Genomic DNA, 25,563 nt, shown 5'->3' with positions numbered 1-25,563 from the left:
GGGACTCTGGATCAGCCAAGTGCCAAGGTTCGACAGTGACCCATTGTCTAGATGAGAAGTCAGAGGCACTCGGACTGAGGGGCTGGGGGTAGGGAGGGAACCAGGAGAACTGCTGGTTCGAGAGCCTCCTCCTCCACCTGCTGGCTGTCTCCTGGGCCTGAGAGGGTCGGGCGGAAAGAACGCTTCAGACTTGGAAAGAACGTACGAGACTTCGGGGCAAAACCAAAACGGTGGCAGGAGTCGAGGACAGGCTGTTTCCTTGGGCAGATCAGTGATTCAACAGCATCCATCAGAGCACACGACAGGGACCCTCTGACTTGAACTCCATTTCCGGGAATTCACACTCCCGATTCACTGGCTTGTGTGTCTAGAAAGCAGAGGCTTCGGGACCAGGATTTTTTTTTTTTTTTTTTTTTTTGTCTTTTTAGGGCCACACCTGCGGCATATGGAGGTTCCCAGGTTAGGGGTCGAATCGGAGCTAAGCCGCTGGCCTACGCCACAGCCACAGCAATGTAGGATCCAAGCCGCATCTGCGACCCACACCACAGTTCATGGCAACGCCGGATCCTTAACCTGCTGATCGAGGCCAGGGATCGAACCCATAACCTCATGGTTCCTAGTCGGATTCGTTTCCGCTGCACCACGGTGGGAACTCCCAGGACCAGGATTTCTTACAGCCCCAGGCCTCCTGCTCCGTGGGCCCTGAAACAAGCGAGGAGATGTCGCACCTTGCCCGCCCCACAGCCGGCCAGCAGGACAGCTCGTCTGTAGCCCTTTGCTTGGCGCCAAGGCTTCCTGGGTGCTACTTCGGGCCGGGTGCTGAGCAGTGACCAAAAGAAGGCTGCACCCCTCTGTGAGCTGATACGGGAAGGGTCCCAGCAGATCCACGGGAGCAAAGCTAGTGGCAAGCAGCACACAGGAAGAGCCACTGTGGTTGTTAAACTACAAGACAGACATACACATGGGTGACTATGTGTGGAAACTTCCAGAAAATGTAACATCAGGGTAAAGGAGGGAGGAACACTTTTTCTTTTGATTGTGTTTCCTCCTCTCCTGATTAATTTGTTCTCGCACTATCGTGAACTCATATTTAATAATATTTTTTTAAAAGTTCGAATTTTCAAACTTCCATGACCAGCTCTGAAGCCATTGGATGAAACGAATTCCCCTTCTCTCTCTTCAAAATTCAGAGGCCAGTGAACCTCAGGGGGTGGGGGGCAGCAACCAGAGGGTGTTTTGAGCCCAGCTGGCCCTTGAAGCCAAGTGACTGCTTATTTAACTGATGGCTGCTGTCCTCATTCAAAAGATGTTCTCTCTGTAAGAAATGAAGGTCCCTGAATCTGTCGCTGTGACCAAGCACACCTGTGTGCATCCTCAGGCTGCCAAGCTGAGAGTTTAAGATTTTGTACATTAATTTTTTTTTTTTTTTGCTTTTTAGAGCCACACTTGTGGTACGTGGAGGTTCCTAGGCTAGGGGTCAAATCGGAGCTACAGCTGCCAGCCTACACCATGGCCGCAGCAACTTGGGGTCTGAGCCGTGTCTGCAACCTACCCCACAGCCCATGGCAACGCCAGATCCTTAACCCACTGAGCGAGGCCAGGGATCGAACCCACATCCTCATGGTTGCTGCTCGGATTCCTTTCCGATGTGCCACAGTGGGAACTCCTGTACATTAATTTTTAACATTTTTTTAATGGGGTTTTGAGCGAAGGAGCCGGGAGCACATCACATACAGAACCCCGCATCCTCCCCCTCCCCAGGTTCTGCTGGCGTTAGGATGCACACCCTCGTGGGCCCTGCTGTTGGAACAAAGGCCATGCTCTCCCAAGGCCGTGGCAGATGAGCGGAATGAGGTAGGCGACTTTCTAACTGCGAGAGGCCACCCTTGCCCGTGCCTGGACAGGCATGCCTCCTGTAGGAACGCCCTGCTGTTCTTTGGAAATGCCCAAACCTTGCCAAGGGCTCCAGGCTGCCTCCCCCCATCCCTCAGCCTGCTCTGGTCACCTGGGCACCGTTTCTGTTCCTTGTCTTGGTCCCCTGACATACGGCCCTGAAGAGTAGACCCGTTCACCCCTTCTCCCACTGACCGGAGGGGAGCTCTTGTCTGGGATCAGACGAACTCATCTGCCATGGGGTGGGCCCTTGGGGACACCCCCTCCCCCGCGGTGCTGGAAACCAAATGGCACTGGGGTGTGAGGACAGGCGGGATTGGCAGGGAAGACGGAGCAGGTTTTACCACCTAGATGTGGCTGGAGAGTCGGGGAGCGGGGCGATGGTGAGGCCATCCGAGGTGTATTTCACGCCAGCCGGACGTGAGGAGGCATGTTCCCCCGCAGGACCTCAGCGGGAAGGAAGGAAGCCGAAACCGAGCCTGGCCGTGCCTCCCCGCCCCCACCCCGGCTTTCAGGCATAACAGCCCCGCACATATCCGCTCCCCCTACCCCCGCCCCCAGCCACCCCCCCATCACCCCCCCATCCACGGAGGAAGCAGAGTGGTCAAGGCCGTTGGGCGCAAGTCGGATGAGGCCACGTGCAAATTCCAGCTGCAGCCCAGTGGCCTTGGCCATTCTCGGGCCTCTTTGAGTCTCAGTTTCCTCCGGGGTGGGTGAGGGTGTGGCTGGGACGAGGGGGCTGCTTGCAGCAGAGACAGGGTTCAGGAGGAGGCCAGGCACACACCTTGCGCCAAGGCACGAGCTATTCCATCCCCGATGGAGGACTAAGGAAACGGGGGGGGGGGGGAGGCGGCCTTGCTGGGGAGCCGGTAGGGGGCGGAGTTTGGGGTGGGGGGAGCTCTGCCCAGCCTGAGCAGAGGAGCACGGGAAACGGCGGCCACCTGAGATGGATGCACTTAGTTCGCGTGTTCCACTCTGACTAGACATTTGGGGGGCGCATTCCAGCCAGGGAGAGAACAGGTAAAACTGCACAGGGACCACCAGTCTCGGGAACAAGGGGTCAGAGCAGCAGGGAACTGGAAGACAGCTTTAGGCATGGCTTCACCTGGTGACCGACTCCCAGTCTCATCTGTCCTGGGAAGGAGGGTCAGACTGAGAAGGGAATAGCCACCGCCCCAACCGGTAATTCAGGCAACGGCTCGCTGCCTGGGTGGACACAGCTCCAGAGCCCGCAGGCTATACAGAGCAGGAGAAATTTCCCCCTTGCCTGGGGCCCCAGGGACCCGTGTAGCCGGTGAGAGTCTCAGGCCACAGCTCAGAGGGGCAAGAACTAGCCATGTTTTGGAAATTCACTGCCGTGGGCCTCTCCTGCCAGCTGGAGGGGCTGCTGTGCTGAGGTCTGATCAGGTCCCAAGATTCAGGCGGGGTCCCTCTGGTCCACCATCCACCAAAGTGTCACAGCCTCCACCCATCCTGGCCCCGAGTGAGAACAAGCGCCTTCCACACACTCTGGCTCCCCATCTCTGCCCCCCTCTCCCGGCCTCCCCAGACCCCCAGCCTCAGCTCTGCAAGCGGCCGTGGTCAGCGGGATGTCTCCGTCTGACTCACGCGGGTCTGTCTGCTGCTCCTCGCCAGGCATCAACTTTTCGTGTGCAGCTTCCTCATCTTCAGAATGACAACCACAACCCTATTTCCGAGTTGGGGGTATCATTGCCTCCAACTTACAGATGAGAAGGCTGAGGCTCAGGGAACCCGAGTTCCATGGGGGCTGCCCTGGAGCCCACACCCTCAGCCTCCCTGGTGACGAGGTGCCCAGGGTTCCCGGCCCCTGGTGCCCAAGTCTCGATGGGCTCGTGACCTCTGGCTGCCCCTGGCTGAGCGCAGGGTGGGGGTGGGGGCAGCAGAGCAGGAGGCAGTTAAAGGGTTGGAGAGGGGCTCCAGGTGGCAGGGGAGGGAGAAGACCAAGCTGGTCCTGATTCAACCTTCATGGGACGGTTTGCGTCGGCTGGCTTGGGGTTCCTCCCATAGCTGACCTGTGAAACGGTGACCTGACCCAGGATTTGTCGGCCCTCTCATCCCTGCAAAGGGCAGGCTTGAGACGGAATTCCTGCGAGAACTGAATGGCTCTGGACTCACCCCAGGCCTCCCTGTCTTGTCTGATGCCTTTGAGAGCTCTCCTGGGTGACCCACTGAAGCACATTAAATGTTGCCCCATTAGAGAGGCCAGTTTGGCCAAAGATCTTTGGGGCAGGGAACGAGAGGCATGTGATGACCCCTTGGGAGGCTGTGCCGCCCACATGGGCAGTGACAGACAGCCCAGGGGCTCGGGCAGGCTACATCAAATGCTCACGCTGCCCTGCCTGATTCTTTGCTCCTGAACTATTTGTTTAGACTTCAGCATAATCCCTGGAAAAGGTCAAAGGCGCCTCCAGAGGGTTTAAGATGCACCAGGAAAAACCTGCCATGATCAAGTGGGAAAATAGGACCTGGGTTAATGAAGGTCGAGTTTACCTTTGGTGTCCTGGGGTGTTCGGGCTGGACGCAGCCTTGACAACCCCTCCTTGGGAGCCCTGTTCCACAGAGGGAGAAGGTGAGGCCAGAGCCTTCTCAGGGTTTGAGGGAATAAGCATGGGGGAGGGGCCCTCACATGATCCATGCAGTGGTGGCTCACACTTGGAGGTACTAGTATGACCTCATGTTGAGCTTAATGTGGATACAGAGAGTGGCACATGGAGATATTTGTGTGCATGCCTGGGTGTGCACACACACGCACTCGCCTCCTGACTCTGTCAGCTAAAAGCAACAATGCCCCAGGAACAACGAACACACCCGGCACCCACATTTTGGTTTCTAATACCATCCCCCAATAAAAGCGACCAGGACTCCTTAGAGAAGTAGCTTCTTTGGCATAGGACTATGCATGATGACCTGGGGGCATCTTACCGCGCCAAAGAGCAAGGAAATGCTGAAGAATTCACTAACCACCACCCATGATAAAGGGGGTATGTCCAAGAGACACAGGGATCAACGGAAGAACCCCCAGTGGTCGAAGCCGGGGGAATTTGTGCTGCAAAAATGTGAAAAGTAATATTGGATAGAAACTCAAAATATCCATGCACTCATACTGACTAAATAAATAATTGAACAAATAAACAAGCTGGGGAGACGAGGGAACTCTCCCATGAAGAATAATTCCAAGCGGTTGTCGTGTCCTCCAGCCTCCAGGAGGTAGAGCGGGAGCCCCGCGCCCCCACGGTGGGCTATCGTGGCGACTTCCTTCCAGAGAGGATGGGGTGGAAAGGGAGGCGAGCAGAGTCCTTCAACGGTAGGGGGGTCTGATAAACAGGAGCCCGGCCAGGTGGTCAAGGTCATATCAACGTGATGAGTGAGGGCGAGAGCATGGGCTCTTGGGACAAGGTGACGAGAGGGTAGCAGCGTGGACTCCCTCCAGCAAACCCCTAACCCCAGGGGGAAACCATCAGATTCACTCCAAGTGACGGCCATTCTATAAAACACCTGACAAGGAAAGTCTGAAAAACTGCCACGGCCAAGGAGATGAGAGGACTCGATGTCGTGTGGGGTCCTGGGTGGGCTCCTGGGACAGAAAGACGACATTTGGGGAAAGTTAGGCTAATCTAAATAAAGCATAGGCTTTATTGCTTCATCAACTGTGACAGTGCACCCCGCTGATCCAGGACGTTAGGGGGGGAGTTCCCGCTGTGGCCCAATGGGATTGGTGGCATCTTGGGAGGGCTGGGACCCGGGACTGAGTCCCGCCATAGTGGGTTAAGGATCCAGCGTTGCTGCCACTGCAGCTTAGGTTGCTACTGCTGCTCAGATCTGATCCCTGGCCCACGAGCTCCAAATGCCTCATGGTGGCCAAAAATTTAAAAATAAATGTTAGTGGGGATGTAGGTGGGCAGTACATGGGAACACTCTACGCTGTAATTGTGCACACCGAAAACTGTTCCCAAATCAAAAGTTCTTTTGTTTAAAAGCCCCTGCTCCCACCAAATCAGTAATCAGGAAACTGCGAAACACTACGAGATGGCCCCAAAGAGATCAGGTCCTAAGCCCGGGAACCTGCGAATGGGCCTTACTTGGAAAAAGTCTTTGTTGATGTGATGAAGGGTCTGGAGACGAGATGACACCCAGGAGGACTCGCCACCCACAACAAGGGTCCTCCCGTGAGTGAGACAGAAGGAGGGAAGCAAGAGGAGGTGGCCCCGTGATGATGGAGGCAGAGATGGCAGGGATGCAGCCACCGGCCAAGGAGCACCTGGGCCACCAGGAGCTGGAAGCAGCAGGAAGGAGCCGCCCCTGGCGCCTCTGCAGGGAACGTGGCCCTGTGGTCACATGTGTTTGGGACCTCTGCCCCCAGAGCGGGAGAGGACACATCTCTGCCGTTTCAGCCCCCTCCCAGCCCCGTCCCAGTCTGCGGTCACTTGGTACAGCAGCCGTGGGAACTCTGTTGATCACCTTTTCAGGGTCCTGCCAGGAGCCCCCCATTCAGCCCTGAGGACAGCAGGACCCCACGCTGGACAGCACAGTGAGCGCAGCAGGTGATGAGGCCTTAACTGCAAATAGTTGAGGGAGCTCGGTGGGCTGCACCGCAAGACGTTCAGAGCCCTGGCAGCCGGGAACCGGGTTCCCACCTAACCTAGGAGCCGAGGAGGTGCTGCTGACCCTTCCCCCAAGATCCGAGGAGGCGAGGGATCAGCTGAGCTTGTGTGGGTGGTGGGGACATGGGGAACAGAGCGAGCTAAGACTCTGAGGCCAGAGGAAGCGCACAGGCGGCTGAAGGAGCAGCAGGAGGACCAGGGGCGGGATGTAAAGATGGTGCCCGGGAGCCATCATGAGAAGGGACCCCTTGCAGGCTGGCACGGGGGTCTGGCACACCCCAGACGGCCCAGCTGTCAGCCTCTGTGGATGGATTGGGAGAGGCCCCAGAGGTGCCTGGGAGGCAGGGGGGTTGCTCAGGGCAGCGGGGTTGCACAACCAGCTCCAACCAGGCGTCCGCAAACTGTGTCTATAAAAGGCCAGAGAGTAAATACTCTAGATTCTGTGAGGGCCTCCGCAGAGGAAGTTGGGGAGCAGCTTGGAGTAAAATCCAGAAAAGAATGGGCGTGGCCATATTGCAATAAGACTTCCTTTGTGGACACTGAAGTGTGAATTTCATGTCACCAAGCTTTTTCATTCAATCAACCATGTGCAAGTGTTAAAAACACTGCCAGCTTGCAGGCCTTATAGAAACAGGGGCCAGGCTTGGCCGCAATTCGCTGACCTCTGACTGTCCTGCCCATCAGAGCCACGCCCGGCACCCCCATGTCACAGCCCCGAGCAGGCCTGTTGGCCCGTGCACAGAGAGCAAGGCCGGAAGCAGCCTCAGCGCCAGCTGGGACACTAGCAAGTCGTCACCCCACGTCCCTTCCCAAAAGCCCAGGGAGCAGCAGGAGGACAGGGCCGAGTCTGTGGGTCCCTCTGTCTCTGACTCTGTCTGCTCGGGGCAGCGCACAGCAAGGAGCCTTTCTCTTTGGGCTGTGGCTTTGCCATTGAACTCCGACTCCGTCAGGAGAGACTCTGCTCTGCAACCACCTCTGAACCTGTCACCCTTCAGCCCTGCCCCGCATCTGGCCTCCATCAGCCTTCAAGCAACAGGTTGGGGGGGGCGGTTACTTGGAAGTTACTTTTTAAAGGCACAGCTTTCTTGACCAGCAAAGGAAAGCAAAGGCTTTCTTGCCCCTTAGAAAAGGCTGGCCAAGGGCTGGGGTGAGGGTGGCTAGGGAGCCTGGTGCAGGAGGCAGAGAGGACCCTGTCCTGGGGTCCCCGGGCCTGCCTCCAGTGTCAGTGGCTACAAAACACATCATTTCTAAGGCAGCTCTGCAGAGACAGCACCAAGGTGTGGAAGTGGCCTGGCCCACTGCCCCAGTCCTCGCTGAGGTCACCTGTCTCCCCTGCCTCCCTTCCATCCCTTGGGCTTCCCCTCCACCATGACGTCACGCTCTCCTCTGTGCCCTCCGATCATCCCTCACCTTGGCCTCCAAGACCTGTGAGGGCCAGCCTTTGCTGATCTGCCTGTCACATGTCCCTCAACTCGTCTCTCTTACACGCCCCTGCCTCCCTGACCACAGGGCCTTTGCACCTGCTCTTGCATCTGCTGATGCTCCCCACCTTTTCGGCTTGGTTACCTCCTTCTTACCCATCAGAGTGCAGGTCCTAGCTCCATTTCTCCCCTCGTCTATATAATAAATACATATATAGCATATCTTTATTTTATATACATATACATATATTTATTTGTCTTTTGTCTTTTTAGGGCTGCACCCACAGCATAAGGAGGTTCCCAGGCTAGGGGTTGGATCAGAGCTGTACCTACCGGTCACAGCCACAACCATGCCAGATCCGAGCTGTATCTGTGACCTACACCGCAGCTCATGACAACACTGGATCCTTAACCCACTGAGCAAGGCCAGGGATTAAACCCCCATCCTTATGGATACTAGTTGTATTTGTGAACAACTGAGCCACGATGGGAACTCCTTTATATAAGATATATATGTATCTTTTTATACACTTACTCCCTGGAGAACCCTAACAGATACAATACATAAAGCACTTGACACCTAAGAGGTGTTCAGTGAATGGCTACACTATTTTTTCTAGCAGACTAATCCAGAGCCTAATGCGCAACAAGTACCTTGCTAGGTGCTAGGGAGGAGGGAGCCTTGAAGCGGAAAGGCCAATGTGGCCTCTAGCCATCATCTCTCTCCTCTGCTTCTCACGGTCAAGTGTTATTATTGTCTGTCTTTTATGACGAGGAGAAAGAGACTCTGAAGATGTAAGTGCCAGCAGCTCAGAGGCCGGATCAAACCTGACTTGAAGTCCATGCCCTTGACCTCTTTGCCACTTTTGTCCAGGCCTCTCCATCGCTCCAGAACAGTGTTCTCTGGCATCTCTGCCTCATAGGTAAGCACCCAGGTGATCTATAGGAAAGCCAGACTCAAGAAAGTCCTGAAGGTGACACTGGGTCCAGGCCAGGACTCGCCCACCCCCTTTGCTGGGCGGAACCTCCATACCATTGGCCATGCAGCCAGGGAAGAGCATTCATGCTCCCTGAGCTGTGCCTTCCAGAACCATGAGGTCCTCCAGCTATGTGTTGCACCAAATTGGTTTTGCTGTTACCAATTAGAGCTTTTTGGAATCATTGTCTCTGTCGTGTTCCTCTTGCCTCAATGCAGCCCAATATGTTCATTTCCAAGAGCCAGGAGTCCCCACGAGGTGCTAAGGAACAGAGTCTGAGCTACAAACACGCTGGGATGTTCTCTTGCTGCTCCGCCTGGGAGCCGAGGGCCACTGGAGAGATTCCAGGCCATAGGCAGTCAAGACGTGATGTTTATTCCTCCACGAAGTTGTTTAGGTTATTGAAACAAACCTCCTGCTGACTCTGGTTATGTTTTTATGGGGACTGACTCCATTGGACTCAGGGTCTATACTCTGGACCTGACACCCACCAGTCTTGTGACTTTGGGCAAGTTGATTCTTCTTTCTAAGCCTTGGTCTATTTACTATACATCAGCTAGCCCTTGCTGCATAACAAACAAGCCCCAAACTCAAATGCTTAAAATAACAGACACCTATTATTGTTCATGCGTCTATGGATCAGCCAGTGGCTCTTCCAGCCTCACTCACCCTTGTGAGGTTCTCTGCAGTTTAGATGGATGGCTCTGCTGGTCTTGGCTGGGCTCTCTCACGTGTTTGGGGGCTAGCTGACTGTCGGGTGGCTGTCATTGGCCTCAGATGGCCTCAACTGGGACAACTGGGCTCTCCTGAATGTGGCTTCTCATCTCCCAAGAGCTTAGTCTCATGGCATAAAGGAGGGCAGAGAGGGTGCATGTCACAGCCATAAATCCCTCCTGAGCAGACTTTTCCTGCCAGCCAGCAGCCCCTCCCACCTCTGTCACCTTGCACCCTGGGCTTTCCCAATGCCTGAAATCTTCTCCCCCTGGCACACCATTCCATCCTTTGAGGCTTCCTTTTAGGGGCTGCCTCCTCCAGGAAGCCTTCCCAATGCCTTCCCACAATCCCAAGGCTGAAAAATAACAGGGAACTTGTGCCCGTTTTCCAAACACTGGGGTGTACTCTCTCATTTAACCCTCACAGAAACCACAGAGAGATTGAGTAAGTTGCCCTAAGTCACGGAGCCAGGATTTGCACCACGGCCATCGGGCTGTGGGCCTGGAGGCTTTGCGTGCATCCTGCATGCTGCCTCCAGAACGCTTACCACCCCGGGCTCCCCCTGTTTATGTCTCTTAGAGCTTGGATGCCTCTACCCACAGGACCAGTTTCTAGAAGGCAAGGACCAGCCTCAGAACCCCGCGGCCACGTCCAGAGCCTGGCACCCAATTGGGTCTGGATTTGTTCCCATCAGGCCCTTTGGCTCACGTGCGATTCTGAGCCGTTTGAAGGACGGGCTGGAAGACTCTTTTCATCAACATCCATTTCCCCAGCAGGGCCTGGCAGACACCACAGCCTCGGCAGGCTGGGTGCAGTTGTTCTGTGGACACAGAATGGTGCCCCCTGAGATGAATCCTAATGCCCTGGGAGGTGGCACCCTGCCTCCTTGCCATTCTTCTAACGCACACACCCTGCAAAGACAAGCACTCAGGGACGCCTCGTCTGACACGGTGCGCCTTCCAGGAACCCCCATCGCGTCCTGGAGGAGGCTTAGCGTGGCCTGAGGGGACTTGTCGTGCGACGTGAGCTGGGCTGCGTGGTGAAGGGTTAGGGGACACAGACCCTCCCTCTTGGCCCCTCCTTCTTCTTATTCTCATTGATGACATGTGCCTGGCACACCCCCTTCTAAGCATTGATAAGCACCAGCTCGCCTGGTCCTCACAACCATTCCATAGTGAGAAAAGTGTCCTTGCTGTCCCCACTTTATAGACGGGAAAACCAAAGTAGGCAGAGGTCAAAGGACTTGCCATGGTCACCTGGCGGTGGAGGGCCAGGCGTCCAGTCCAGAGCACTCAGGCTGGTGAAGGAGCTGAGACGCCCGAGGCCGCACCCCACACCTCAGCGTTTGATAGCAGTGGGTTAACACTGCCCTGTGCTTCTGCCCCCATCTGCGCAGGCCGAATCTCTGGCGGTGGGGGGGCGGGGGGGGGGTCCCCACAAGTTGTGTAGATGCAGGACCACTCATCTTCCAGCAGAACACTGACCTCCTTCTCTTCCTCAAAGTTCTAGGAGAAAACCCATCTGCAGAGAAAGGCCTCGCTGATGAGGTGCTGAAACCGCCTGGGACCACGGGGTGGTTTTTGTGGACCCGCGCACTTTTGCCTTCTCTATGAAAAGCATCGGAAAGTATACTTTACGGCAGCACTGGCACAAGGACGAATGTAATCCAGGCCAGATCTGCTATTAGATATTATTATAATGTCCTTTTTTCTTTTTAATTGACGTGTAGTTGGTTTACAGAATTGTGTTATTTCTCCTGTACAGCAAAGTGATCCAGACACATATATACATGATATCACACATTCCGATATATATAGATTCATACACACACACACCCCTTTTTATACTCTTCTGCGTTAGGGTTTATCTCAGGATATTGACTAGAGTTCCCCGTGCTGTGCAGTGGGACCCTGCTGTTTACCCGCCCTCTGTGTAATAGTTTGCATCTGCTCACCCCAACTCCCTCTCCCGCTCTCCCCCCAGCCCTCCTCCTTTTTCTTCTGACTTTAAAAGAAATGGCAACAGCATCGAAGGGCCCTGGAAGTCTCGTGGCCCCAGCACTGCGCTCACGAGTGGGGAAGCTGGCCCTGAACTGCCGGGCTTGGGGCAGAAAGGCGGCAAGGGACCCTGTCCTGGCCCTGCGTCCCTGGTCCTAGGGGCCGCAGCTGTGTGGATTCACAGTCTGGTGAGACGGCGGCTCAAGTCCACCGGGCAGGGGGTGGGGGGAGGTGAGGGGACCGCCCAGAACCCTCCTGCCTTGTCTCTGTCCTTTAGGAAACCGCCCTGCCCCAAACTCGTCCTCACACGTGAACATCATGCGGAGTCCACCGCCCACCAGTTCCCCAAATACTGGGCTGTGGACTCCAGCCTTGGCTGATCCAGGCTGCTGTCACCCCCGGCCCTATATTCCAGGACCCAGTAAAACACTCGCAGCAGCCTTGGCATCGGGGAGCCTGGCACCCATGGCTGAAACCACACACCAGCGTTTCCCTGGCCACAGCGGCCAGTCGGACCCTAAGCACTTCTGGAGCCCCTATCCCCGAGTTGCTGGCAGGAGTGCCACACTTTGGACAAAGCTGGTTTCAAACTTCTCGCTTCTGAACATTTCAGATTATCAGCATTTAAGCAACAGGTTCTCCCCCCACCCCAGGAATTCTGCTATTTTATGTCACATCGTGATGAATCCCTTTGTGATCAAAGTCTGGGGTCTGAACATTTGCAAGTCCTTCGCTCATTTTGTCGGACTGTTTACAGATGGAGCATTCCCGCTAACACCTCTGCCAGGAAGCGCCCCAAATGGTCATTCCTCCGTCTTGCTGTCAGGTTTGCTAATTGCCAAAGTCGGTTTTCCGCTCAAAAACTGCTGCTTTGTTTTGTTTTCCAATTAGGGCCTAGAGGGCTGAGCCCGCCAGAGACAACCATCTGCTGGAATGGGAGCCACGCAATCCCCTCCGACTCAGATTCCCCGACGATGTCCAGGACACGCAGCCCAGTTGCGCTGCAGATGAACCGCGAGGAACCGCGCAGCACAGCGCGTCCCAGCAGGGGCTTCTCCGAAAATCGTGTGTACGGTTTATCTGAAGTTCAGGTTGAACCAGGTCTCCCACGTTTTAGGTTGCTTGGTCTGGCAACCCTACCCCGATGCCCCCAGCCCCCAAGAAAGCCCGGGCATTCTGCCTGCTCTTTTGTGTCGCACACTGGGCAAACTTGGCCCTCTCCTCCCACATGCCAAGACTGTCCCAATCGCTTTCAGGGCATTGACTCATTTCACCCTCGGCGGGTCCCCTGCAGGTCACTGCTCTTCTTAGTAGCAGGATTTTGCTTACACCACTTAAGCCACTTATGATCTTAAAAGTTTCCGTGAGTCAGGACTGCAGGAGGGGCTCGCTGGGGGGCTCCTCCTTGGGGTCTTTCCAGCAGCTGCCGGCCTTGGATGGCTGGAGGCTCTGCCCCCAAGGTGGGCCCTTTCACAAACCTGGCACATTGCTGCTGACCTGTCAGGTGGTACGCCTCTCCCCTCTGCCCCTGCTCGCCCCCAACCCCCATTTTACAGGTGGAAAAACTGATGCTCACTGAGATTGAAGAACCAATCTGGGTGGCAAATGGCATAACTGGGGCTAAACCCCCGCCACCTGCCCCCCGGCCTGAGCCCTTAATTGCTTCCCAGCTTCGTTGTGGACGAATGTTCCACATGCATCCTAGAGGGAGCAGCTGTATTTAGCGACCTCAGGTGCAACCCCGAGCACAACCCAAACCAAGAGAATGGCGCCCACCAGACTTCTGGTCAACCTGGAGAAGCACCATCGGTAATCCCCGTATTAATTTATGACACAGGAACAGAGGGTCTGCAAGGGCATGGAGCTGGTTCCTGTAAGCAGGCGACGCATGTCCCAGGCCGTCAGGATCACGCTCTTAATCGGTTCCTTCACTGCGAATTCGAAGGGACGGTCCAATCCGTTCTCTGGCAGACCAGTTACAAACTCTAAATTCAGGGAGTCCACATTACCCAGTGTGGACCACACGATTCTGCAGGTGCAGAAGGCGTGACGTCAGAGGATGCTTTAACTGGGGCATGAGTGAGGAACAGCGCAAAATCCTGCCGTTCCGGGCCTTTTGGGGAATTAACCCTGAGCCTCCGGGAGGCTTCCAGGCTGGAGGCCCTTCGCCCTAAGCCTCTCAAACAGCTCCCTTCCAGCACCTTCCACATTTCCTGCTACTCTGAAGTGAGAGACGACGGGGCCTCCGGACGAGGTTGGGAAAAATGTGGTAACTGGAGCAGGTGGGTGCCACTTGCGACTGGCTCCAATTCCAGCCCCGCAGCTGCTGCCCAGCTGCAGGGACCCCAATCCCAAAGTTTTCTGAGGATTTTCCCACCATCTGGGCCCAGAACTGCCCATGCCCAGAAGATTCCTGTGAGCCAAAGTGGCCCATTTCAGATGTCACCGGTGCCTGCAGAGGGGCCATTCCCAGCCCATTCCTTTCCCTGAGAACATTTTAATCCTCTCCCACCCATGCCCCCGCCTCCTGCAGCAGTCAGGCCCCATCTGTCCATCAGGAGAGGGGCTCTGCCCAACCCCTCACCCACGCCTGGTTTGCAAAGAGCTTGGAACCTCCCCAATAATATGACGTTAGCCTCCGCTGTCATCATGGTTTTACTGCTCTAAGAGGAAAGAAACACTTCGAAGTTTGAGAAAAAGTCCCCTCCCCATTCTTCGCTATTATTATTATAGTTATGATTGTTATTCACCTGTTAGCCCTGTGTCCAGGCGTTTGACACATGACAGTGGATCAGGGAGCCGGGTTACTCCTCAAGAGACCCCAAGAGCCTGGCCAAGCTTCCTTTTGCTTCCTTTTCCTCGCATGTGCTCCACTGCTCTGCTCTTGGAAGAGCAGGTCTCAAATCATTCATTCAATAGACTACCCCGAGTGCATACTCGGCGCGGGGCTCCAGAGAGCCACCGAGAACAGCAGTAATGGCCACATATACTAAGGACATTCAAGGTATCCAGCAGCATGCCAAGCCCTCAGCATAAATTACCTGAGTCCACACAGCAACCCTCTGAGCCAGCGGGCTTCCCACCTCCAGTATGCAAAGCAGCAGGGGTCCTGGGGTTAATTCACTGGCTCAGGGTCAGACAGCCAGTTCACAGCAGAGGCAGGGACCCAGAGCCCAAGGGACGGAGGCCTCTGACAAGATGCTGCAACCAACACACGCATGTGGTCACCACCCAGCTCGGGGCTGGGAGAGATCATCTCAGCAAATGCACGTTTGGTAGCTCTGCCTTTTGACATGAGGTCAAGGCAACACAGACTGCATCACATGGGATGGGCAGGATACCGACACGGTGAAGCACTCTTTCCTGCTAGGGCTAGACATTTCCTTGAAATACACAAACGTGAATGGCGTGGCCGTCCAGCTGTGAGAAATACGCAACCAGAAACCCCATTCTCCACCTCCTTCTGTACCCACTCCCATGGCAGTGGGATTTTGTGGCCCCTGGTACCGAGACTCGGGGTTCATTACCATGCCCTTGAACCTTGGATCTTGCTTCCACTAGCAGCGTGGGGAGGGGCCGAGGGCCCCAGGCAGCCTCTCTCTCTCTCTCATATCCCTGCCTCCAGCAGGAGGTCAGCCTGCTGGAAGACGAGTGACCACACGGAGCAGAACCAGGTCAGCCAAGTCCAAGCTAGCCTAGCCAGTCCCAAGCCAAGCCACTGGCAGATGGCACATCATAAGCAAACCTACAGACAGCAGCCAAGGCTGGCCAGCGAAACCACTCAAATGACCCACGGATTTGTCAGGAAAATGACAGTTATTTTTTTCAAGCCACTAAATTTTGAGAGGCTCTGTTACAAAGCAGCAGCCAATGACCTATTAACAGAAGCTAGCCAAACTTCAAGCATTTTGCTCTGTCTCAAGACAGATCGTTTGAATTTAGGCAAAACTTGGACCCCTGATCATCAAGAACCCTACTGGCAAAACAACAACAACAACAAACCAGACTGGCAACCTAGAGCCATTTCATTCCCACGGCATGTCCTTGGAGAAACAAGCCATTGGTTGAGGAAACTTCTCAGGGCCTGCATTCAAGGGCTACCAAAAAATGAAATCTCCTGGCTCCAAAGTACAAATAAACCCTTGCAAAATAAAATTGATAAATGTCTCATTAAACGCCTTCAAAACATAGCATTCTATCAACTAGTCACGTGCAACTGTCAGTAGCTATGACTGAAGTTGAGCTGAATACACTGGAACCAAAGGAGTAATTTCTTAATCAAATCCAAAACACTAACGATGGTAAGTTCGTATAGTGGTCTTTCCACTTTTCCTGAGCCCAATCCCACATATGCATCCAAGGAACACTAGTAAACCTTTCAGAGAATTTTACAGCCCCCTTCAAATTGTCTGTGTAGGCGTGCATGTACTTGCATGTATTCAACATGCTGGGGCTCAAGGCCACCAAAAATGACAGTGACCGGGGCCTGCAAAAATCTGCAGCCAGCTCTGGGAAAGTGTATTCGCTTTACAGAGGGAAGAAGTGAGAACTTGGGAGGCTAATTGCTCCTAAGGGGACAACTGGCACTGCTCTGAGTCAGGAAACAGGCTGCAGGCTGATGGGTGCGGTGACCCTCGTGGAGACGGCGGAAGACACCCCACGGTACCTTGCGTGTCCTGGAGAGACCGTGGTCCTTGCTCTCAGGGCGTCCTGCAGGTCACCCAACTCCTGGGCTGGTCGCACTCGTCGGCTGGCTCGCTTTTCCGCTGGATGGTGAGCCCTCCAAGCAGGGACCGCCCAGTATGCCTTGTCCCTCTGCTCGTCCCGGGGCTCGGGGGCGTGTCCGAGGGCCAAGCGTGCCACGCGCTGCTCTGAGTACTGCGACCGTGGGGGTGAACACAGCAGATGGCCGCTTCACCCTCGCACAGGAGGCTGATGGAAGGGAGAGGCGAGAAGCCAAAATGATGAGCTACTCATGAATGCACAAGGTCCCCAACCTTGACCTTCACCTCCCTCTCTGGCTCCCGGGCCCCCTGGGAGGTGGACGGGGGTGCCGAGGCCCGAAGCTCTCGGCTCGTGGGGGCGTGAGCGGCTGCAGGGGCGCAGAGGATGCCCACAGGTTGCTGATCTTCAGGGTCCCCCCGCCTCCCAGCATCTGGGAAATCCGAGTAAAGGACTCAAGACTTTTCGGTCACAGAATCGTGCCTCCTTGCGGCTCTCTTCCGAGATAGCACCGTGTGGATGACAGCACGGTGGGTGTGGAGAAGGTCACCAGGGTGACGGGAATTCAGGAAGCCACAAGGAGCCTCGTGTGGCTGAGGCATAAGGAGCGGCTGAGATGCGGTTGTGATAGATAAACAACAGAGGATGGACGGTACCGCACAGGGAACGGCAGGCCGCACCGTGTAATAACCCACAACCGAAAAGAATCTGCACGCCTGGAACTCACACAACATTGTAAATCAACGACAGTTAAATAAAAAATTCTTTGAAAGAGGAGGGTGTAGATGAGAAAAGCCCAGATCAAACACAGCCCCACGAAAGATTTACACTCACTTTATCTAAGAGTACCTGGCAAATAGCAGGTTCCTGGGAACTGGCTTTTTCTTTTTCTTTTTAAATACTGACTTAATGTTTACATAAATCAAGAGAAAAGGCCAAAATCTCCAGCACTCATCCTGCCCCACTTCTAAGGTAGGACCATGTTTAAAGCTCCTGAGCCATTACCAGTCCCTCTGTCATCAAACAACTTTGAAGACGATTTGATAGCAATTCTAATTCACACCGATGTTTCCTTATGTCTAATCTGTAGCTGTAATGAGGGCTCCTTGAGGCCAGGAAAATCAATTAATTACTTGGAAAAGGATTCCCCTGGTGTTTGATCCAGGTGACTAAGGGGCAGGAGTATTTAAGACACAAAAGGTTCAACTTTTGAAACTCCAGACCCTCTGACCCTGGGTACGACTGGGAGGTGGTGGCTGAGGATGGTTTCCTGGGTGTTCCTGTAATGATGTGACACTGACACACACGCACAATCACAGAGGCTCACCGTTAACTGCAATTTGAGCGGCAGTCTGTCTCCTCTAAAACTTTCCCTAAAAGGAATGCTTATTTTCCTTTGCAATTTTCTCTTTCCCTCAACTAAAACCTTAGGCCCTTTCTTGGGTCCCAGGGTATGGAGAGAAAGAAATATGTCACTGGGGAATTCCTGTCGTGGCGCAGCAGAAAACAAATCCGACTGGGAACCATGAGGTTGTGGGTTTGATCCCTGGCCTCGCTTAGTGGGTTAAGGATCTGGCATTGCTGTGAGCTGTGGTGTAGGTCACAGATGCGGCTCAGATCTGGCGTTGTTATGGCTCTGGTGTAGGCCAGCGGCTACAGCTCCGACTAGACCCCTAGCCTGGGAACCTCCATATGCCACAGGTAAGGCCCACAAAAGACAAATATATATATATCTGGGTCTTCCCTGGTGAGAACTGCTAGGAGAGACACGTCTGGAAAAGTCTCTGAATACACCTGTCAAGACACATTCCACATTGGCAGGCCAGAACTGATGAAAACCATGGCTTCTCTCCGAAGCACTTAATTCAAGGCAGGCACGATGTCTTAATCGATGCCCGTGGGGTATGGGCACCTGAAATTGGTCCCTGTGGGTTTAGCCACCCGCCTCCCATTTCCTCCATCCAAGCTTCCTTTGGTCCACGAGCTGAGGGGGTACCAGAGCCCAGGCCAGTCCTTGCATTGTATCCCCCTAGCCCTGAATGGATAACCAGGTTGCCCAAATCCAGTGGATGCAGGACTTCCCAGGAGCGACTGGACCAAAGATCTCTCTTTGCCCTTGGACTGGAGGGAATAAGAGCGGGTCATTCCTGAGTTCTCTTGGGTAAGTTAGAGGAGGGAGCCCACATCAGACTTTTGATCCCATTCCATGGGCTTCAGGAACTGGAGGGATTCTGCTGAGAGGAAAAGGTTTTACTGCACAAAATCCAAGTGTAAGGACAGCCAGTCCCCACAAGAACATGACCCAGAGACAAAGGGTCACCAAGAACCAGGCTTCGTGTTCGCTCTTCTCTTCTGGGGTCTCGGCTTCCTTGCTCTTCCTGCTGCCTCTAAAGATGGGCTTTCTTCAATGCTCTATGTCTAGGGCAGAAAAGGAGGCCCCTTCCTGAGCTGTTACATCAACTCCAGCTCCCTCACCCCAGTGTCCATCCGGCTTTCTCAGACCATCCCACCTCTAAACTCCTGGTGGACAGTTTGTTCGGGCTCCAGCCCTGGTCCAATCAGACATGGCCGGAGCAGTAGGGTCATGCCCTATAAATGGCCACAGAGATCTAGAGATCTACCCAGATGGTTGGGGGTTCAGTTTTTAAAGAATGGGCTGTAGGGAGTTCCCACTATGGTGCAGTGAGTTAAGGATCCAGCGTTGCTGCAGCTGTGGTGTAGGTTGCAGCTACAACTTGGATTCGATCCATGCCCCTGGAACTTCCCTATGCCATGGTTGCAGCCAAAAAAGAATGGGCTTTATAGACACCCCCAAAACGACTGGCACACATGGATACGGACCTCGTCTTTTGCCTCCTCAATGAGGGAAAGATCCTCGTCTTGGTAAAAAGACGCAGCAGCTGTAATCATGGGATGGGGGCCTGGTGTTTTTGCAGATGGCTGCTGTCCCTGACAACCAACCAAATGAGTCCACCCCAAAAGACGTCTCAGGGAGAGGGTTCACCACCCGAGAAGAAGAAACAAGCGTATTCTGTTTTTAGTGGCTCCCGCTGCCCTCCTCCTCCTCCTAAAAATTCCAAAAGGGAATCGATCACCCCATGGACCACCCTGGGGTAGGAGAGATGTTCCACAGCCTGCAATGGCTCCCACTTGCTTCTGTGGCAGGCCTCGCTCGACTGGTGTCCCCTCATGTTCCAGCTCAGAAAGCTGGACAGCCCTGCGCACCTCAGCCCATCGCCTCTGAGCTCCCGAGCAGTTGTGTCCTTGCTGCCTCCTTATTAGTTGTGCTGTTTGGGGCAACTGCTTTGTCTTGCGGGTCCTCGGATCAATACCTCACCTACAGTGGTGATAACAACACCTTCCTCCAATGTGTCCGTCTCTACCCGAGGTACTGAAGTATCCACCCTTTACCACACCAAGCTCACCTCTAGGAACGAGGTACACATGTCCGAAATGACTGCTGTGGGTGACTCATGACAGCATTATTTGTCATAACAAAATATTGAAAGCAACCCAATCGGCCATCGGTGGTACCAGCTGAAGAAACCATGGTGCACTCCTTTCCCAGAATATTTAGCCAAAAAAGGAACAAAAAACTGTCGGTTTATCACATTATAAAAATTAAATATTTGGTCTTTATGCCAAGTTTCTGGCACTGAGCTCCTAAAACTTTTGGAATTTCCAATCTTTTATATATACTGATGACTCATGGCGGGGGGCGGGGGAAACCTAGACATCTTCAGGGTGGGGGCTGATGCCAGGAAGAGGAAGCCATGATTAGTGCTGGGATTTCCAGCCTCACCCCATGAACCCCAGGGAGGATAGAGGGGTTAGAGATTGGATTCAACCATCAGTTGCCAGTGATTCAGTCCATTGGCCTACATAATGAAACCTCACTAAAACCATCATGGAGCTTGGGAGCATCTGGGTTGGTGAATACACTGACATGCTGGGAGGGTGGTGGGAGCTCCGTGCCACCCTGCCACTCCCTCCCCCAATAACCTGTTCTGTGCTTCTCTTCCATCTGGCTGTTCCTGAGCTGTAGTCTTTGTTAAAAAAAAAAAAAAAAAAGAAAAGAAAAACCTGTAGTCACAAAGAGAGTGCTTTCCTCTGAGTCACTCTAGTGAATTCTCAAATCTGATGGGGAGCAAGGGTTTTGAGAACACCCAAATGTGTAGTCACCCAGGGACCCAGCTTGTTCTGGCAGCTAAAATGGGAGCTGTCTTGTGGGACTGAGCCCTTGACTTGTGGGATCTGATGCTCACTCCAGGTAGATAATGTCGGAATTGAATTGACACTCAGCTGGCATCACAGGATTGGGGAGCTGGTGGGGAAAATGACACATACTTGGTATCAGCATAAACCACACATTTGGTGTCAAAAGTGGTGTCAGAAAAAAAAAATCACAGCATTGTACGCTTTCAAGTAAGAGAGTAAAGGGAAGGAAGTCTATGTGCTTGGATTTGCACATGTTCTCCCAATGAGACCGTGGGAGGGTAGACCACAAAGTACTGAAACTGACTACTTACCTAGACCAGGTGGGCAGGGACCAGAATGGGGACAAGATTTCCCTACATAGACATTTTTGTAGTTTTAGGGTTTTTTTTTTTTGTTGTTGTTGTTGTTGTTTTAGTTATATAAGAGTAGCACTTGGCAAATACTTTCATTTAGAAAAAATCCTCATAAAGGTATCACGAGCCTTCATCCTCACTGGGCCTTGCTGGTGATGGATTATATCCCAACGTGAGTGAGCCCTACACATGCAGATGAGGACCAAGGACTGGCCACATGACTGTAGGCTAGTTACCCCTCTGGGGCTCGGGTTTCTAGATAATCTGTAAGATGAGGACAATGAGGGAACCTCTATCAGGGAATCATATTGAAGATTTTAAAAGGGGGCAATGCTTTGAATAAATGTGAGACGTTAATGCATGTTTTGAACTCCTCCTCCTAGTACCTTGCAAGAGAAGCCCCTAGAAACATCTGTGGCTTGACTAATAGGAATAAAGCTTTATGGGAAATCTTCCTCCTGGAATAACCTAAAATAGTCTTCTATGGACAGGCCTGGATTTTAAATACTAAAGACAAAGACAGACAGAAAAAAGACAGACATATAACATGCAGGCAAGAAGAAATGGAGAAGATACGCACTTGAAATTCATTTAAAAGGTCCTCCAGAGAGAGAATGGCAGAGCAGCAGTATTGGAGGGGAGAGCAAAAGGTCTTCCAGAAACCTCTTAAAATACGAGTTGGGGATGGGGATCTTCAGATTGAAAAGTTATACCAAGCGGTAACTGATACAAACTGGAGGGGGAAAAAAACCCATGTGGACACTTGCTACTGAAACCACAGACTGTCAAAGATAAAGAGAAAACATTCTAACGCACCAGAGAGCAAAGACAAATTACCTACACAAGAAGCTCAGTCTATCTTTAGAGATTTTCCACCAGCAAAAACCACATCAGGGGAGAATGAAATGACCTCGTCAAACAACAGAGAGAAGACAGCTGTCAGCCTACAATTCTATCCCCAGCTAAACTATCATTTATAAGTTCCAAAATAAAGATGTTTCAGATGGACAAGGACATGGAAGTGTCACAGCTCCTGGAGCTCTCCATAGCAGGAGTTGGCAAGCTGCAGCCCTCTGGTCAAATCTTGCCCAGTGTTTTGGCAAATGAAGTTTTATTGGGACATGGCTGAGCCCATTCCTATACAGACCGTCTAGGGTTAACTTCAAGTTACAACAGCAGAACAGCTTCAACACTGTGTGACCCATAAAACCAGAGGTATTTACTCTCTGGTCCTTTGCAGGAAAGCTTTGCTACTCCCTGCTCTGTAGGACCCATGTGTATTTATTCATCTGACACATCCTCGATTAACGTCTGCTGGGTGTGCCACACCCAGACACGGCGAGATGAAGAATGGGAGGTTCCTGGTCCAGGTAGAAGGAGGCATAGTAACAGCTCTGGGTGATGGTGGACCCTCTTTGCCGGGAGATGGTGCCAGAAGCACGTGGGGAGGTGTAGCTTTGGGGCGTGTCTGAAAACAGCCAGACAGAAATGTGTCTCGACATAGACAGCTCAGCCCTCTTTGAATCTCATGTTTTGGACAAGGAGCTGGCAGGCTGAGATGGTTCAAGGGTCACAGCATTGGCTTTGGTTCCTTGGGTCATGGAGGTGGTCAGGAATTCCTCATCCCTCTGGCTTTCTGTCCTCTTCTGCTCTCTCCCACCACACCTGATGCACAGCTGATGCTAGCACAGTCCAGCTTCCTGGCCCTCCACTGGCACAGCATCTCACCTCCGCCCAGGCTCTGCCTCTTTCTTGGGGTGCCCCTCCTCCACAGCCCAGGTTGCCTTACTCCTACTCATCTTGCCCACCCCAGACTGGGTCCGTCCCCCTCGCTTCACTGTATTGCATTATAAGCATCTATGGAGCACCTTCCATTTCGGGGAAGTGCCTTAGCTGCTTATCTCTGTGTCCAGGTAGGTTTTCTCCACTTCCACCTGCTTTCTGGGACCGAGGTACATCTAACACCAGGACAGCCAAAGGGGACATTTGCTATGCAATCACCGCAGAGGAGGAGGCAAGACCTTTTGATGCAAAAAACCTCTCAGGAAGCGCTAGAGAAAGGACTGATGTTTCTGCTGATGGTGCCACCCTCCCTCCCACCCCCTCACAGATGGTGTTGGAGGTCGAGCCAATGCTGGGCGCCAGGCTTGATGCCAGTGGTTCTTGGCGACCGTGTCGATAGATAGGAATGGACGAAAAGCAGCTTCCTGGTGGAGGTCTGTTCAAACAAAGGCGGGAGGAAAGGAGAGGGAAGAGGCAGATGGGGAGGCGGCAGGCTCGTGTTCGATACACGACCTCCGCGGTCCCACGGGATTCTCTCCCTGTCATGAATGCTTGATCTCTCTGCCTCTTCCGTTCCTCACCCACCTCTTGTCATTCACTCAGTGCGTCGTTCTGAAATGCTCGAAGGATTAATGAGACACGCCTGGCAGAAAGGTGGTGGCGTTCATTCATTCTGGCCCCCCACAGTTACGAATTCTTACAATTTCCCTGCACTAAATACCACTCGGATCTCAAGAATTCTGAGCATTCCTGCCAGCGAAGAGAAAAGAAATCACATATTCAGTGACGGAAGGTCCCAAGTGGGTTTATAATGGTCTGAATGACTGGTAACTTTGATTTGCTTAAGCTTTGAGATACTTAAGAATTCGCATAAAAGGATTTAGGGATTTAGAGAATGCTTGTCTTCCAGGGGGGATAACTGACAATTCTGACAATTTCTATAAGTCAAATTCTATTAATCTGAGGAACATTCAGAGATGTGCTTCCGTGAGAAACTTTTCAGTAAAAATAGGAGCTGGTGACTCGTTCAGGGACAACTTTGAAAAGTTGGAGACTGTATCTTTGCCTTGTATGGGTTTAGGATTAAAAAGAGTTTTCTACCGACACTGCCTCTCTCCGGATCCGGTCTCTGATAAAGCTGTGAGGTAGGCAGAGCCAGAATGATCACATCCATTTTACAAACGAGGAAACTGAGGCTCAGTTTAAGGCTGGTTCCTCTGGGTGTGGGGGTCCGGGGAGTTGATGGCAAAGCCAAGACTCCAGCCCCTTCTGCTGGGCTTCCAGGGTCTGCAGCCTGGGCAGGTTATGGGGCTCCCTGCTGAGACGGGCCCCCGAGCTTGTTTGGTGCTCCACTGTTGCCATCTTGAAATTCTCAACCCTCTTGAACCCGTGTCCCCAAACCAGGTTGGTTTTGCCCCACGCACAACAAGCCGAAGCACTAAGACGCAGCAAGAAAAGGATTTACTCACCAGGCAGCCAAACGAAGAACCAAGAGAAACATCTCAGACGTGCCCCACCCTGGAGGGCAAGGGGCCTGGGGCATTTACAGGATAAGGAAGAAGGCGGTCTGGAGCGTGCGAAGCGCGGGGAAAGGTGATTGGGGAAAGGGGCCGTGATGGCCACTCTGCGCAGGCGTAACCGCCCCAGAGCCTCTGCGTGTTAAATAGAGGCGCTGCATGTGATCCCAGGGTGGTTTCCAGCCCTCTGACGTCAAAAGGACCCCGAGCGGACACTTGCGCATGCCCCGTTGGAAGGTTAGGGGTCCTATCCACTCTTAACCGGCTCAGCTTCAACTGGACACAGCTGGTTCCAAGGTCCTGGACAACAACTTGGGCAAACAGCTCATTGTTCAGGCTACATGCCCCTTGGAGGACAAGCAAGTTTTCTGTAGCAGCAATGGAAACGACTTAGATTAGTGAGGGCAGGTTACAGGTGTAATGGGTTTAACCACTGATGACAGAGGGCCTCACCAGGAGTTCGGCATTTGTTTTCTGCACTGAGCTCTGCAAGCCTGTGGCCGGCCCTACTCACAGCTCCCAGGGCTCCCCTTCTGTTCCCAGATCCCAGAGGCGCCAGCCAGGCTGGGGCTCCTCTGCCCTCCTCCTTCTTCCCTCGGGATGCGCAGCAGCATGAAGGGCTGAGCGTCGGGGACGCGCGCCTCCCATGCGCGCTACCGGCTCCACCTGTCCCTTCACGGCCGCAGAAGAAGTTAGCACCTGACTCCATCCGTCCATCAACGTCAGGATTCTCTACAATGAGTTTCATTAAAACCAGCGGCTCCCTGGGGTTCCCGCTACGGCACAGTGGGTTAAGAATCCCACTGCAGCGGCTGGGGTCACTGTGGAGGTGCGGGTTCAATCCCCGGCTCGGTGAAGTAGGTGAAAGAATCTGGCATTGCCACAGCTGTGGCTCAGATCCCCTCCCTGGCCTAGGCACTTCCATATGCCTCCGGTGTGGCCATAAAAAACAAAACAAACAAAAAGCCCTAAGAGGCTCTTGGGTTTTCTCACATTAGATGTGACCAGACCCAGCCAGAACACCGGACTTCTCTTGGCAACTTCGCTGGGTTTTTCTTTGTCCCTCCCCTTCTCTGCCTCTCATGGTCTCCAATTCTTGACTCGAGAGGTGGAGGGGGGAGAGCACCCCAGTTCCCCCAGGTGTCTTGTAAGTCCTGAAAGCTTAAAAACACCGGAATTGATAGTGGAGGCCAAGCAAAATGTGGTCACTTCTGGCTACTGCTTCTCAAGAGCCGTGAGCAGCAAAGCGAAATAAAATACCCATCGGAAAGGCTCTAAGGTCCACTGTGGGTTGTTGGTTATAACCACCCTTTCCTGGGGATCCTGCCCAACAATTCCATCCTCGAG

General features: G+C 53.4%; 1 long non-coding RNA gene across 5 annotated transcripts in view; it reads right to left on the bottom strand.

Annotated features, from left to right (window-relative positions):
• The window catches only part of LOC110257416 (uncharacterized), a 94,830-nt gene extending 70,244 nt beyond the window's left edge, over positions 1-24,586 (bottom strand). For 3 of the 5 annotated variants that reach the window (XR_014831973.1, XR_014831970.1, XR_014831972.1), the window contains exons 1-2: positions 24,169-24,335; positions 16,291-16,556 (exon numbers count right to left, since the gene is read on the bottom strand). This is a non-coding gene — a long non-coding RNA (uncharacterized LOC110257416). Of the gene's footprint in view, positions 1-11,479; positions 13,654-16,290; positions 16,557-24,168 lie in introns of those variants that run through there. The other 2 variants (XR_002339979.2, XR_014831971.1) reach the window with 2 other exon arrangements.
• Between the last annotated feature and the right edge of the window lie 977 nt (positions 24,587-25,563).

This window comes from Sus scrofa, chromosome 17 (genome assembly GCF_054392235.1).
Source record: "Sus scrofa isolate SSC_HxYL_T2T_F1_AM1 chromosome 17, Sscrofa_HxYL_maternal_Yorkshire_Landrace_v2.0, whole genome shotgun sequence".
Classification (NCBI taxonomy): Eukaryota; Metazoa; Chordata; class Mammalia; order Artiodactyla; family Suidae; genus Sus; species Sus scrofa.
Note: the sequence above shows the minus strand (reverse complement) of the source record. Positions and strands in the feature narration are given on the sequence as shown.